The sequence below is a fragment of the Telmatherina bonti genome (assembly GCF_933228915.1).
Source record: "Telmatherina bonti genome assembly, chromosome: 19".
Lineage (NCBI taxonomy): Eukaryota > Metazoa > Chordata > Actinopteri > Atheriniformes > Telmatherinidae > Telmatherina > Telmatherina bonti.
The window spans coordinates 31,518,296-31,532,789 of record NC_136617.1 but is presented as its reverse complement, the minus strand read 5'-3'; the positions used below and the strand labels follow the sequence as shown (position 1 = coordinate 31,532,789).

Sequence of the window (14,494 nt, the reverse complement as noted above, 5' to 3'; positions counted from 1 at the left end):
ATGGGATGTGATTATTGATTCGCTTCACAACCAGAACCGAAAGTTCATGAAGTCAAACTGCTCGTGACAAAATGTGCAACATGTCGTGTCTCTCTCCGTGTAATGTAAAGTTTGGTTTCTTTATTTTCCTCCAAAGTCTGAGTTGAATTCTGTTCCCTGAGATTTTGTGTGCTCATCAGTTATCTGGGAGGATGTGCGATCCTTTCTTCACCTGTCAATTAGTGCATCCACCTCCAGAACTGGCCTCCAGCCATGGTTTTTATTTGCATTCATAATGGGCTACAGGCTATTTTGGAGAAGCGTAGACAGCAGCTTGGGAAATGTGTGAATCACCAGGAGACACAGCATTCGTATGAGCGCTCTTTGGTCCCACCATCTGTGATCATCCACTGAAATCACTTTTGATTTATTGCGGGTGTTTGTTTTTTTTAGATTCCCGGCTCTCTTTGTGCTCTGCCAACATTTTGATTCATCAGCCGGGACTGCCCTGCTTTTGCATAGAGAATCTGCAGAAAAGACGCCTTATGTGTGGAAATTTAAGAATCTTTTGAGGTAGAAATAAGGTGCACTGAGAGGAAAAGCTTCACCATATTCACCTTTCTGCAGATTGTCTGGATTTTGCCATTTTATGTGGAAAGCTTCAGTAATAACTGCAGTGGTGGCTGTTTCTTTCTCATGTCTTCTTCTCTGCTATCCAGTTGGGGAGGACATGTGCTAAGCTAACTGATTTTGAGCTCAATAATTTGCCGCAGACCATTAGGAAGCATTTATCAAAGTTGCCAAGACAATCACAAGCTCCATTACAAGCGCAGTTGAACCGTTCCGTCTGTGTCCGAAATCATTTGTCCAGTCAGAGGCTTGTAATCCTGCTGCTGCTCTGAAATGGTTACGCTACCAAAGCTGCTGTAGAGGAATTTCTACTTGCTTGTCATCAATGATCATTGCAGCTGTGTCTTCGTTTTTGTGACGTTCATGGCCCAAACTCTTCATTTAGTTGGTTTCCAACCTTATTTTGAAGACATACAGTTGTACTTTTGGTGTTTGCATAATCTAAGGTCTATATATTAACTATCCACAGACAACTTTTTTAAAAATGGAGCAGTGATACTAATCACACTGTTTTACCTTCTTTCTTTGAAGAGAATAGAAGCTGTAGAGCTTATATTATGATTATATGATCTTTCGTCGTCATGTTGATGCACCGCCATTAGACTTCAAACTCAATAGAAATCCATCCAGGAAACAGTTCAGTTCAATCACTCACTCTCAGAGATGCTTTTTCTTTTCCTTCAAAGCTGGGCTTGTTAGAAATACTGAGCCGTCAGTATACTCTCAGTTTGGAAACTAGAGAAAGACTTCTGTTGGGGGACTTAAGCTAGCATGCATATGTATACTGATCTCTTTTGGACTGAATAATTGCAGCAGAACTTGTATTATTTGTTTTTACTGAGCTTTTTTTTTATCCCTGAGAAGAAAGATTATTTTAAGAGAAACTGTTTTGGATGTTTTGCTGCTGAATTTATTTCCATGTAGTTATGCTACTCTTTAATATTGGTTATGAGAAACTGCTACATGCTAATGGTTCTTGTGATGTCATTAACTTGATTGTTGCCAGGCTACAACAACCAATGTGATTATTGATATCCGGAGAGTTTTTAGCCAGATCTTTTTCAGATCAAACTGTTTATTTCTTCCTAATAACTCATACTGGTACACAGTGGTGAGGTGGTTAGCACCACTGCCTCATAGCGAGAAGGTTGCTGGTTCAAGTTCCGGCTGCAGAGAGATTCAAGCAAAGGCCCTGCTGTAGTGTCCTCATGTAAGATGGGTTCAAACTAATTCGTGTGCCGTTTATTGGTCTCTAAATTCTCCCTAAGAATGGCTGTGAGTGTTTCTGTGTTGGCCTTTTGGTGGACTGGTGACCTGTCCAGCATTCTGTTTGTTGCTGGGACAGGTTCCAGCTTCCCTGCAACCCTGATTGGGAATCAGTTGGATAGAATGCTATGGTTACATTAATGTGATATACTTGTCAGGTATTGCCAGTGTGTTAACTTGCTTATTCTGTTCCGTTCTAAGCCGTGGATTTAGACTTTGACTGTTTTTGTGTGCCCATCATAAAAGCTCCTGTTTTGTGGCGCAACCTTACGACACAGGATGTCAGGAAGACTGCAGATATTTTTGCCAAATTGAACGTTTTGCAGTTCAGAAAATGGTTAGATTCTCTCGCCTGGAACAATATTTTGCTGTTGATGTAGCAATACTTAAATATCCTCCCTACGTCTCTGACTTGAGAATGCTCTGCCTGCTTCAGATGAGACACTCATGCTGCTACTTCACCCTGTCTCACTTCTGATGAATAAATAATTAAGTGGAGAAATAAATGGACAGTTATTATTGGATAGTTTATCATTTTAATGCAGATAGTTTTTATGTTGACTATGCCTAAGCTCCTTTCATCACCACAGAAGCTGCTCTCTGCAGCAAATGTTAGGTTTTCTTTCATAATTAAAGTGGGTAATTTGTAAAAGATAAACGGTATATTGCTGAGAAAAAAAAGAAACATTTTATGCTTTGTATGTTTAAAAAATTTCAGTCAATAAAGAACAATGAATCTGTCAATCCTCTCCGTGTCCAGGCCAGGAGAGGTTTCCTGTGTTGAGTCAAATTACACCGCAGGCTCCACTCCTGTTGTTTTGTTATGAAACAGATTCATACTCAATAGAAGTCTGAATGAAAACATTTTCTTTTTGTTTGAATCACTATTTATTTTACGCACATCTCACCACCATGAGGTACATTATTTAAACTATGTAAATGTGATAAGCTGTCAGAAATAATCCTTTGAAGGTGCAGAAGTCTTCGCCCTTCCGATGCCATCGCCTGATGGAAATATCTGTTTGTTTTATGTCTTGTTCCAGTCAAAGAGGATAATGTGGTTTATTTCTTCACTTCGTTTTGAGCAGCAGAAACATGATAAACGACTTGAGGTGGAACTGAATGAGGACCATCCGTAAACATGTGGGCAGAAAGAGAAAAATAATTAACAGGGATGTTCCCAGGCGTCCTCACACTCGGGTTGAACATGAGCAGTGCATGAGTACACGCTGTGAAAAAAAACATATGTCTTCAGGAGGAAGTGTGGTATCACCTTCTGGAGATGCCAAGTAGTCGGTGTGGTTTTATTTTATTCCTCCTGCTTGTCTACAGATCTACTTTAGTCGTTTCCTGACCACCGTCTCTCAGCATGAGGTCCACATGAACCAGGTTTTTTTCTTCAACAGGCAACCAGGAAAGTCTTCCGAGTTCAACTGAACTATATCTGGGTTCATTGGTCTCCTTATTCAGTGTTTCTCAATCTGGTCCTGCATGTTTTAGACATACTCCTCCTCTAAAACACCTGAGTTAGATTACTGAACTTCCATATCAAGCAAGCAGACTATAATGGCAGGTGTTTACCCATGAAGACTGGATGCTGTGATCGAATGAAAATGTACCTCGGCATTGTAGGAGTAGTACACGTATACAAGCAGCCTTGTGTACTTAAGGATTATAGGTATTGTCTGTAGATTGTACCCTGACTAAGCAGCAACCTCCGGTGTTAAAAGGAAAGCCTTTGTGGAAGTGCATAAATCTGCAGTTCCCCCTTCATCCACTAGGGGCTCCAAAACAGAGCAAATCCCCATAGACTCCCATGTTAAAAAGACCAACTTCACAGCAGAAATAAACATGTTTACAGTCTGGTTCAAAAATCCATTTTAGGTTTAATAGGTCAGGTTTACCTTCATGACGACTGTGGGGGGAGTGAATATTTTCTAACTCACCCGTTTAAAAGTAATTTAATCTTGAAATTCGGCATATTAAGGGGCGTGTCCTTTTGATTGACAGGTACCCGATCTACGGCTTCAAGTCAGAAGAACGTAGAACAACCGCGGTTTTTAGCTGGTTAACAATGTGACTTAGCTTTAGCCCGCTTACCTCCGTTAGCTGGTTAGCTCCTGTTAGCTCAGTTAGCTCTTAGCTACAGGCAGTTCAGAGTTCGCTCGATGTCAACCATCCGCCATGACGCTAACCGCTCCCCTCTCAGCTCCACCTCTTTGCCCATATTTGGATTTTCCAGGCAAGACGACACGCACGCCCCTGCCAAGATGGTGATGGTAGGAACCGCCCACGAGCTTCAATTCAGCTCTTCACTTAAATAGCAGAGTTAGATGTTAAAGTCTGAACAAACTTAAACCAGTGGTGCTCCTTCAATCCCAGTTAGATCTTCAAACAGGACTTTTATACCGATATGTTTACATATTTACAGTTGTTTTACTGTTAATGCTTTTCAGTTGCACACAGCAGGTGTGCCATTGCAATCAGCTCAAGCATGATGGAAAAACGACTGGTTTTAATGGGTCACCGTGACGTTTTTTCATGTATAACGACGATGCAGCTATGATCACAACCATCACAAAATATTTAATCATTCGTTTAGCCAGGCCTAAACATTCGCTCCAGTTGTAACTTCAGAAAGAGACGATGGCAAATATGAAAACAATAATAAAACTAAAACATCATGTTCTAAACAGAAAACCAAAGATTAAAATTCTGCTGACTCGTTTTTCAGTGTTGGACTTGACCATGTTTACTGGCTCATCCATTATAAGATACAAACTACAAAAACTTCCATTGATGATTCTTCAGGACCCCTCAGCCAGCCCAGAGCTGTGAGCCTGATCAGAAAAGACAACATGTAGAAGATTCCTAGGAATAGAGATGGTTTCTTTTTTCACCTGATACATGATGCTCCTGGCTGTAGCGATGTCCCACAGGTGGAAAAATGTAGTTCTGAAGACTTGTTTTTGTTCCGCGATGCTTTGCCTCAGGCTGGAGCTACAAGACAAAGGCCTGACATCTCTGTCTGAGCTCAGCCAGCTGTGAAGCGTGAGCAGCTTCATGCCTCCTGATTTGCTTCCATACAAACCCATGAATAATTAATCCCACCGTTTCCACTTTTTGGAGGACCCGAGAAGTGCCAGAATCTGTTTTATGGTTTTGTGTTTGTTTACAAGCTCATTATTGCTGCTGAAAGATAAAAGCAGAAGCCATTAGTAAACAAAACCTCAGGACAGGATGAGCCCCACCGTTACATCTGCGAAGCAACATGAGATCATAAATTCAGCCCATAAACACGAGCGAATAACGTCTTTTTTGTGGGTTTGACTTGTTTTTTAATTAGTGACATCATTTGGCTGCTTAGAAATGTAGTTTTTAAGCTCAGAGAAGTAAAAGTGGATTAAATGTCTGTGCTAAGCCTGTTTGAAAGACAACAAAAACAAAAGGAATTTGAACATAAAGAAGTGAATGAAAGGACCACAATGTCTTTCTGTTATTCTGCCCTCAAATATGTTGATTTATTTTCTTTCTGTTTAATTTTACTCAAAGTTTAGTTATGCATAAAAATCCTGCAGCTATCTTTGTGTTTTTTTGGAGCTTCTGCTGAGTTAGCCTCACCATGAGAGCATCATTAATTCATGGACATGTTTTCTAAATACGATTGATTGTTTTTAAATCCACTGCAATATGGGTCTGGATTGATCTCTGCTTCTTCCAGACATTATGTTGTGCGGCTCAAGCGGTCTGGCAGCCTGTCAGTGAAAAACACGTCCACCAAGCTGCAGACGTTCACTGTGGATTTCATGGAACTGTGGAAGAGGGAAGGCGATTTTTACAAACAATCTGAATGTCAGCAGAGTCGCTTTGGATGTTCTCAGCGGCTGTTTTCCAGAAGGCTAAATGACTAAATGGTTCAGTTATCTGTGACGAAGTTTTATTGCACTTTCAAAAACCTTCAGAGATATTTTTTATCCTTAAAAGTCAGATAGAAGAACATGGAGGAAAAGCTGCAGGATAGCAGACTGCAGTGGAAAGGATGATATCTGCGCATATCTTTTGCAGAAAGTATTTTGATCCTTCATGCAACCTGTTTAACCCTTTCAGCCCTGAGCTGTTTTTAGGCTAATGCTCAAAAATTGCATCCGGATAATGAAATGAGTATTTCTCTGCCAGCGCGGGGTTTATTTTAACTCTGTTGGAGTAAAAGTAAGGGGAGATTAAAGATGTGTCTTTAATGTAACATATGATAAATGAAGATGGAGATGACACAATGCAGAACAGTTTCAGGCTTGTCTTTGAGATGATGCAGCTGTAACTGTAAACAGCTGATCGGCGTGCCGTATGCGAACATTACCTCTGCAAAGGCCATCTCTGATAAAGTGAAGCGGAGCTAACAGAGGTTTTAGTGTCGGCCATTTTGGCAGAGTTTGACACCATCTGCTCTCAACATCTTCCAATTGGGAGTACTCACGTTTTAGAAAGATGAAGCAACAATATTGTTGAAATAAAACAATCAAGTGACTGAAAATTAAATTCCAAAATATAAGAAGGAATCCTCTTAAAATGCATTTATTTACATTTAAACAAACTAATGTTGTAAAGATTTAACGTTGAAGAATTATTTCGTACAGTCAAGTCAGCCAAAGCTAACTCAAAATCCAAAATAGCTGCTTTTCTTGATCCGAATGGTTTCGGCTGGTTCCTGTCAGGCGGGAGTTGTTTAGTCGTCTTGTGGAATGACTGCTCGTCTGACCAATCAGTGTAGAGCTTGCTCAGGGTGTGATACCCTCAGGGCAAATAAAACAGAGTGCTGGACAGGAAGCGTCCTAATGGATACAGTTAAATAGGCTGGACTTTTATTGGCCGTGTGGAACAAACTGAAATCTTTTAACAGGAACTGTTTGATGCAAAGAATATGAACATAAATAATAGAGAAAAACATGCAGTAATCCTACATTCACTTAGTTTTGTTTCACTGTAAACATAATGAACACCAGATATTTAAACTTTATTTTGTTTTTTATGAACTTTATTTCAGTGAACGAAAGTAATTTCAAACATAAATCGTCAACATATGTTTGTAATTATGACATATAAAAGCAGCCTTAAAGGTAGAGTATGTAAGATTTTCAATATTTTCAAAATAAATTAACTAAAAAATAACCACAATCATAATTAGATAGTTTTTTTTTAAACATGTAGGTTCCAGTCTGTCCATATTTGATGTGTTATTAAATTAAGTTTAATTCATGACAAAGACCCGTCTTAAATGTTTACCTACCAGTAAAAAAAAAAAGTGCTTTTTGTCATTTGTCATTAATTAAACTTGTAATTTAATAACGCATCAAATATATCTAATTATGATTTTAGTTATTTTATGAGTTAATTTATTTTGAACATATTGAAAATCTTACATACTCCACCTTTGAAGCTGGGGTAGGTAATGTTGCTCAGAGACATTTTTTTTTCTTTTTTCTTTTTTTTAATACTCTGGGTGAAGCGGTTCCTCGTCCTGATAGTAGTCTATACATTCAGTCATCATGGGCAATAAAATATACAGTTAGACCCCTCAGTTTACTGTAAATCTGTAAAAACTCTGACCAATCCTTCAAACTGAAATGGAGTTTTTCATTTTTGACAAAAAAAAAAAAAAAAAAAAACCCTTGGGAGTAAGGAGTAAAGGAGTAAAACCAGAGGGGGAGGAGCCAAGACAGGGCGCCACTCCCCAACATCACCTAACCCAGCTTTAAGTGAATGGGCTTTCTTCGTTCATTGAGCCAAATTGCTGCAGGAACTTCTAACAATCACTGCATTACAGAATTATGTTGGAAACTCTACAGTGCAAAGAGAAAGCTTGTGTTAACTTTGTTCAGAGGTTATGTCAACGTCTCGTGTATGATTCACCATGAAACAGTGGAAACTTGACACATATCGGCTACAAATCCAGAATCCAGGCTGTGTGGTGGGGTTGGGTTGTATCATTTGTCCCAGAAAAAGTCATTTCCACCTGTGTGATGGGAGCATTTATTGAGAAAAGTACCGCAACACATGCTGCCTTCAACGCCAGATCCTTTCCAGATGTGAACGTGCCCATTGCAAAACCACAAGACATGGCTGCAGAAGAAAAACTTCATTGTTCCATCTTTGGAGTGACTCGCCGGTCTGAAATCCAGTAATGGTTATAAATCAACACATTAGATGGAGTTGTTGAGAAAACGCATTAAATTTCTTGTCCATGGAGTTTCCAGAGCAATGAAAATGAAAAACTCAAACTCTTAAGACACTTTTAACATTTTCACTCCATCAAATTTTTCTGATATGGATTTGATTAAGTTGAACTTCATGTGGCAGATTTGTTGATAAATGGGGAAAAAGAGACACTTTTGTGGATCAGTTTAGCTTTTCTGACTCATTCAGGCCGTTTATGGCCGTACCAAAGCAGAGACTTAAGCCATCATGCTTGAATGCGAACTTTGCACCTGTTCCCTCCCCCCACCTTCACTCTGCCACCAGGAGCCCATTTCAACGGAATACAAATTTACTCATGAATGGAAAGACAAATGTTTAGTCTCTGAGCAGGATGGAAACAGAAGGGTGGGGGCCTCGCTGTAAAAGGTGGACAGATAATTTAATAAGAAAGCACTTCTGGACTGACTCACACGTTTTGTCCCCCTTTCGCCATCTACACACACACACACAGATGGCCATTTGGAGCAGTTACAGACTGAGGTTTTTCAGCACATACACACACGAGACACCTCATGAAATAATATGCCTTTAAGCTTTCGTCAGGAGCTCTACGGCCATGAGTACGGCAGGTTTGACAAATTGTGCTGCCAAACAGCTCAGACCCGCCTAATGCTGAAGTCCTGTTGTGGTGATGATGATTAGACGCACTGACCTGAGAGGGAGGGTGGAAATGAATGCATGCATGGCTGAGATGACAGAGAAGTGTTCCTACTGCACCTGTAGCTGGTGATATGTCACATCTGTGAACACATCACTTCTAGGCTCTCATGCACTTACCTGCACAGCAGTAATGGGGTCTGCAAGAGATGATAATAAGCCTTCCCTCAGCCCAACGGAGATCAGGCCAGTCGGTTACCAGGTTCTTTAGGAAGCAAATGCATACGTCAGCTGTTTGCATTAGACATATAATATGGTAGAACCAAAACTTTAACCCTGTAATTAACAAAAGGATGAGTTTGAGCTCTGCTTGGACGCTTATAAATTATGTACCGTACGGTCAAACTGCCGTATGTCTGCTTATAATGAAGATTTAATTGTAATACTTTGTGTTTGCAAAAGTTATACAGCTAGCTTGCTGAGAACTGTTTGGAACTGTTTGAGACTTCATTCATTCATTCATTCATAAAAATTCAACTAGAAATGCTGCGAAAATGACAGAATGAATTAAGTCGAATATCAGTTTGTTCCACGTTGCAGTAATTATCTCATTTCCTCTTATTTGACTTATTTGATCACCTCGAGAAATGAACTCTTACAATGTTGCACATGAACGTGTGTGAGTGTATGTGATGGGGGCGGGACTGCTTCTGGAAAATTAGATGTAAATAACTTTTTTGTTTTTCATAAGCAGCCTTTCTCGTAGCATCACCAAGACTGGCATCGTATTGTGCAGAAACTGACTTTGAACTGAAAGGTATTAAAGCACTAAAAAGCAACCAAATACTAAGCTGCAACCTCCGGCAGTTCAAAGTGAAGCTATGCAGAAGTGCATAAAACTGTAGTTCCCCCTTCATCCGCTAGGGGCTGCAAAACAGAGCGAATCCCCATAGACTCCCATGTTAAAAAGACCAACTTCACAGCAGAAATAAACATGTTTACAGCCTGGTACAAAAATCTATTTTCAGTTTAATCGGTCAGGTTTACCTTCATGACAACTGTGGGGGGAGTGAATTTTTTTTCTAACTTGCCCGTTTAAAAGTAATTTCATCTCGAAATTTAGCATATTGTCCTTTTGATTGACAGGTACCTGATCTCCCACTTAGAGTCAGAACGTAGAACAACCGCTGTTTTTAGCCAGTTAACAACATGACTTAGCTTTAGCTTGCTTACCTCCGTTAGCTGGTTAGCTTCTGTTATCTCCAAGTTAGCTTGGTTAGCTCTTAGCTACAGGCAGCTCGGAATTTGCTCGATGCCAATCATCCACCATGACGCTCACAGCCCCCCTCTCAGCTCCACCTCTTTGCCCATATTTGTATTTTCCGGGTGAGACGACACGCATGACCCCTGCCAAGATGGTGATGGTAGGAACCGCCCACCGAGCTTCAATTCAGCTCTTCAGAAACCTACGGGTGACGTCACAGAGGCTCCGTCCATATTTTTATATACAGTTTATGCCAAATACAGATGTTCTTCAGAAAATTTACACCCTTAAGATTTAGTTGATGTGTCACATTGATGGAGGGATTCTCCTAATTTTGTTTTTCTCTAAAATGAAATAAACAAACCTAGAAAGCTGATGCACAAGAAACCTACTTGTTCATCAGTGTATTTGCCAAATGTTTTGAAGGCTTTCCAGTTTGGAAGGCTACTTCAAATGGAGCATACTGGGCTTTAAAGGATACACCAGGTGGATCCTTTATAGTCCAGCATGTTCCTAGCATGGAAACGATAGTAGCCAGCGTTTCCAGGCTAATTAAAGGAAATATCATACTGTGACCGCAGCGGTTAGGTTTAAGGACTTTCTCAAATATGAGGTAATGAATGTTACAGTCGTGCAAGTTGAAACCTTTATTATTGCTATGCGACAGGAATGATGCAGGAGAGTCAATTAGGAAAGCTTTCCAAAGCTTCACTGTCTCGTTTCACCAGTGGTTAATGGTTTTTGAAGGGCATGCCTTCATGCACCAAGATGAAGCCAGCGGAATCCAGATGCAGCCACTGAATTAGGGCATAAGTGGGCTGATAATGCAAACTTTGGCCAAAACTTTGAGCCAATTACCTGCTGCGGAACTATACTATCAACTATCAAGGGTTTTGCTTATGTGCAGTATTTTCCTCAGAACTATTAGAAGTACAGTTGTATGATGTAAGTTGTCCGTATTGTTATTGTAACCTTCAAATGAAATGAAATGAAACAACACATAAATGAGATGAAAAAGTGATTTTAAAAAATCTGTTTTTTTATGGAGCTCTTTTGAGACAACAGATTTTTTTAAAAATACCTTTCACCTCAAACAATCAATCAAAGTTAGAAACACAAGACATATTTCTATCAAGCAAGTTTATTACAGAACAGTTCAGGATAACACACACACAATCATACTTTTTCTCTGTCTCTCTCACACACACACCCACAACACACTAATCACCAGAGATGGCAATTCCTGGTCCAGAAAGTAAAAGTCCTGCCATGTTTTTGGATCTACCTGTACATTTACAACAGGTCTTTTCACTAACAGGCTCATTTACCTGGCAAATAAACTCTGCTCATTAAATTCAGCTGGTTTGGTGACTGGTCGGACCAGCTGCCGGACCGGACTTTTACTTTCCGGACCAGGAATTGCCTCCTCAGCTAATCACACATTTTCTAGGCAAACTATTCAATTCAATTCAATTCAACTTTATTTATATAGCGTCAAATCACGCAATGCCATCTCAAGACGCTTTACAGACAGAGGGGAAAACATAATGAAGGCCAATTCATAATAGCCTTTATAAGGAAACCAACAGATTGAATTGAGTCCAACTCAATCTCCCATCCTGAGCAAGCACACTGGCAACAGTGGGAAGGAAAAAAAACTAGCATGTGGTGCTAAAACCTAGAGACTGGTGTCAGAGTTTTGCACACCTTTAGGAGTGTATGTGATTTGTCAGAGATTACCAGACAACTGGTTGAATCATGGACACACACAAGTAAAAACATGAGGTTTTAACACCAAAAATTCCTCACAAAAGTTGGAAAGGATTAGTAAACATGTCCGTCTATGTCAGTGGTAGCTTGAGTCAAACTTGGATTTGAACCACCTCTTGCTTCTGTTCATACTTTACTCTGGACATCCAGAGTGTACTGTAACTGTTAGACCTAAACATTTTCCATAAACAAGCATATTTCTACCCCTCCACCCTGCTTCACCACCCTCCCACCAGAGTGCTGATGGGTTTAAATTTGCAGCGAGTGTGTGGCCCATTTGGCTGACTGATGGGCGCTGAGGTGCAGTGGGTAGGCAGAGTTTATCTGATTTATCTGCTTGTTTTTCAGCTCTGTCACGCATCTCCGTCAGTCAACCATCCTAAAGGTCTCTTACTGAAGCCAGAGTGAGATCGGAAGAGGATTCACACCTTTCTTAAAGCCTCATTCTGTCTCTAATGTGTGTGTGTGTGTGTGTGTGTGTGTTTTACGGAGGCATTGCTGACTCACACCAACGCTAAGATGGGTGTGTGGATGGAGACAAAGATAGTTGTGCCTGTGATAAGTCCATTATCGTGAAGCAACATGGTCCTCAGAGTCTGAAAATGATCGTTTCGCTAAAGTAGATTATCTGAGAAGTGCTTTGAATTGTTTTTCAACCATTTAATTAACCCATTATGAAAGTGAGTGATGTTTGGTGCACATTGTCTCACTAGGGATTATCATAACACAAAAACATTTAACAAAGAATTATTCATATATTTTTAGCACATTAAGGGAAACAAGCGTGAAAGGGTCACTTGTTCTACTTTGGCTGAAATCACCTGTTTCATCCTGTCACCCTGGAAGCTTTAATGTGGAAATGAGAGCAAAGACTGGAGTGGGCCACTCTGATTGCTTTTCTAGCCTTTATTTTTTCCCCTGTGGGCCTGTGTGGATGGAGAGTTAGCACATTTAACAGGCTTGGAGCATCGGTTTATGGGGCATTTATCATGGCTGCAGAATAATCAGGACTGTCAGTGCATCAGTTTGGGTGAGCAGAGGAAATTAATCAAAACTCCTCCGGCTTGCCATAGATAATACACTAAACCTGCACCCATTCTTTCCGACTTGTGGGACAGGAGATGGAGAAAGGATGAGAAACTTGAGTAAAAGGAGGTAGATGGAGTTAGTTTGAGGAGGTGATAACTTGTAGAGATTAGTTTGAGGAAAGGTTATTACAATCTCTGTTTATGCAAATGGTAAAAATACCATCAGTCTTATAGCTTCTTAGACATTTAGGGCGAAAACAAATTAAAATTGTAGTTTTTTTCAGTGCTGAGGAAAAGTGTTCAGCTACCCCAATTGTTTTTAAAATATTGCCCTCAAAACCTGACGTAGGTGCAGAGATTTACTAAAACATGTCAACATACATTAAGGTATAGTATACATGGCAAAATCCCAGTAAAGTCCTGCATAATTTGCAGCTAGCTTGCAAGTCTGGAATGAGAATCTTTATTCTTCAGCACAGCCTGAACTCTCCAAGATGAGCTTTCTTGTTATTGCTTTAAGTTGTCTCCAGTAAGGCTGGGCGATATAATGATGTATATTGTTTGGACGATAAAAAATGTCTGTTGTTTCATACGAGGCTCTATCGTTTACACCACGATTAGGTGCTTGCCTGCTGTATTTTACGTCACGATGCACTTTACGGCATGCACGCTGCAATACATAAAGAAACATGGAGAAAGACGGAAGCAGATGCGTTTCAGAGCAGGATAATTCACTAAAAGATGACCAGCCAACCAAAACTGATGAACTTCTTCAGAAAAGAGTGAAATTTCTGTCTGAATGCGGTTCTGATTTAAAAAGACCGACGTGGAACCGACAACAGACTAGCTCACAGTCCCAACAACGGACTCCGACACAACCAACTCATTTTATCACCTGCACAAGAATCAGGATAAAGAATACAGAATAAAGAATAGAGTCAACGAGCAAAAGCAGCGTACAGTGGAGGCGAAAGCTCATAATAAACTCCAGACCAAACGCTGCAGCAGGTATTTACCTGTGGAACGTCATACGGCCATAGTTCCCCCAGATGGAAGGAGATCACTGCTGCCGTTGCCTAGCAACATCTGACACATAACTGATGACTGACACAACATTACACACACAATTTTATATCGTTATGGGGATATAAAATGAGCGATATCGGCATATGAGATCTTGGTCACATCGCCCAGCCCTAGTCTCCAGTAACAGATTTCCAGACTTCTTAAAGGACTTTCTAAAGCTGCACTTTGGAAGTTGGCTGCTTCTTATACTGTTTGTTAAGATCCCTCAATGTTCAATAATGTTGAGGTCTTTTCTTGTATCATTCATTATGCCCCTGTTTCACTTTTAGAAGTGTGACATGGCAGCCACTCCTCATGGAGACCATTTCTGATGATGCGTCAGTGCTAAGTAGATGGGTTAACTGAAGATCTGCATGCGTCTTTCAGGTCCTGGGTCAGGTCTTTGCTGGATCTTTTTTCTTAAGGGTGTCCTTTTCAGATCCTGTTCCTCTGCTGTAAACATTTTTCTTTTTATTCGTGATCCTTATTGTTTTGTTCTTCGTTCATCCCGTTTCCTTGAAAGAGCTGCACAACATCCTGACATGTGCCAAGTTTTCAGCTAATAGTTCTGTGGGAGTCACTTTATTGGTGAAAAAATACAATTTTATGTTTTTCATGATGGATAGTCTTCGACTCTTTTCAT

At 40.2% G+C, this 14,494-nt stretch overlaps 1 protein-coding gene across 1 annotated transcript in view; it reads left to right on the top strand.

Annotated features, from left to right (window-relative positions):
* Positions 1-14,494, top strand: part of trappc9 (trafficking protein particle complex subunit 9) — a 292,239-nt gene that overhangs the window by 201,124 nt on the left and 76,621 nt on the right. The gene's annotated exons all lie outside the window — the stretch shown is intronic.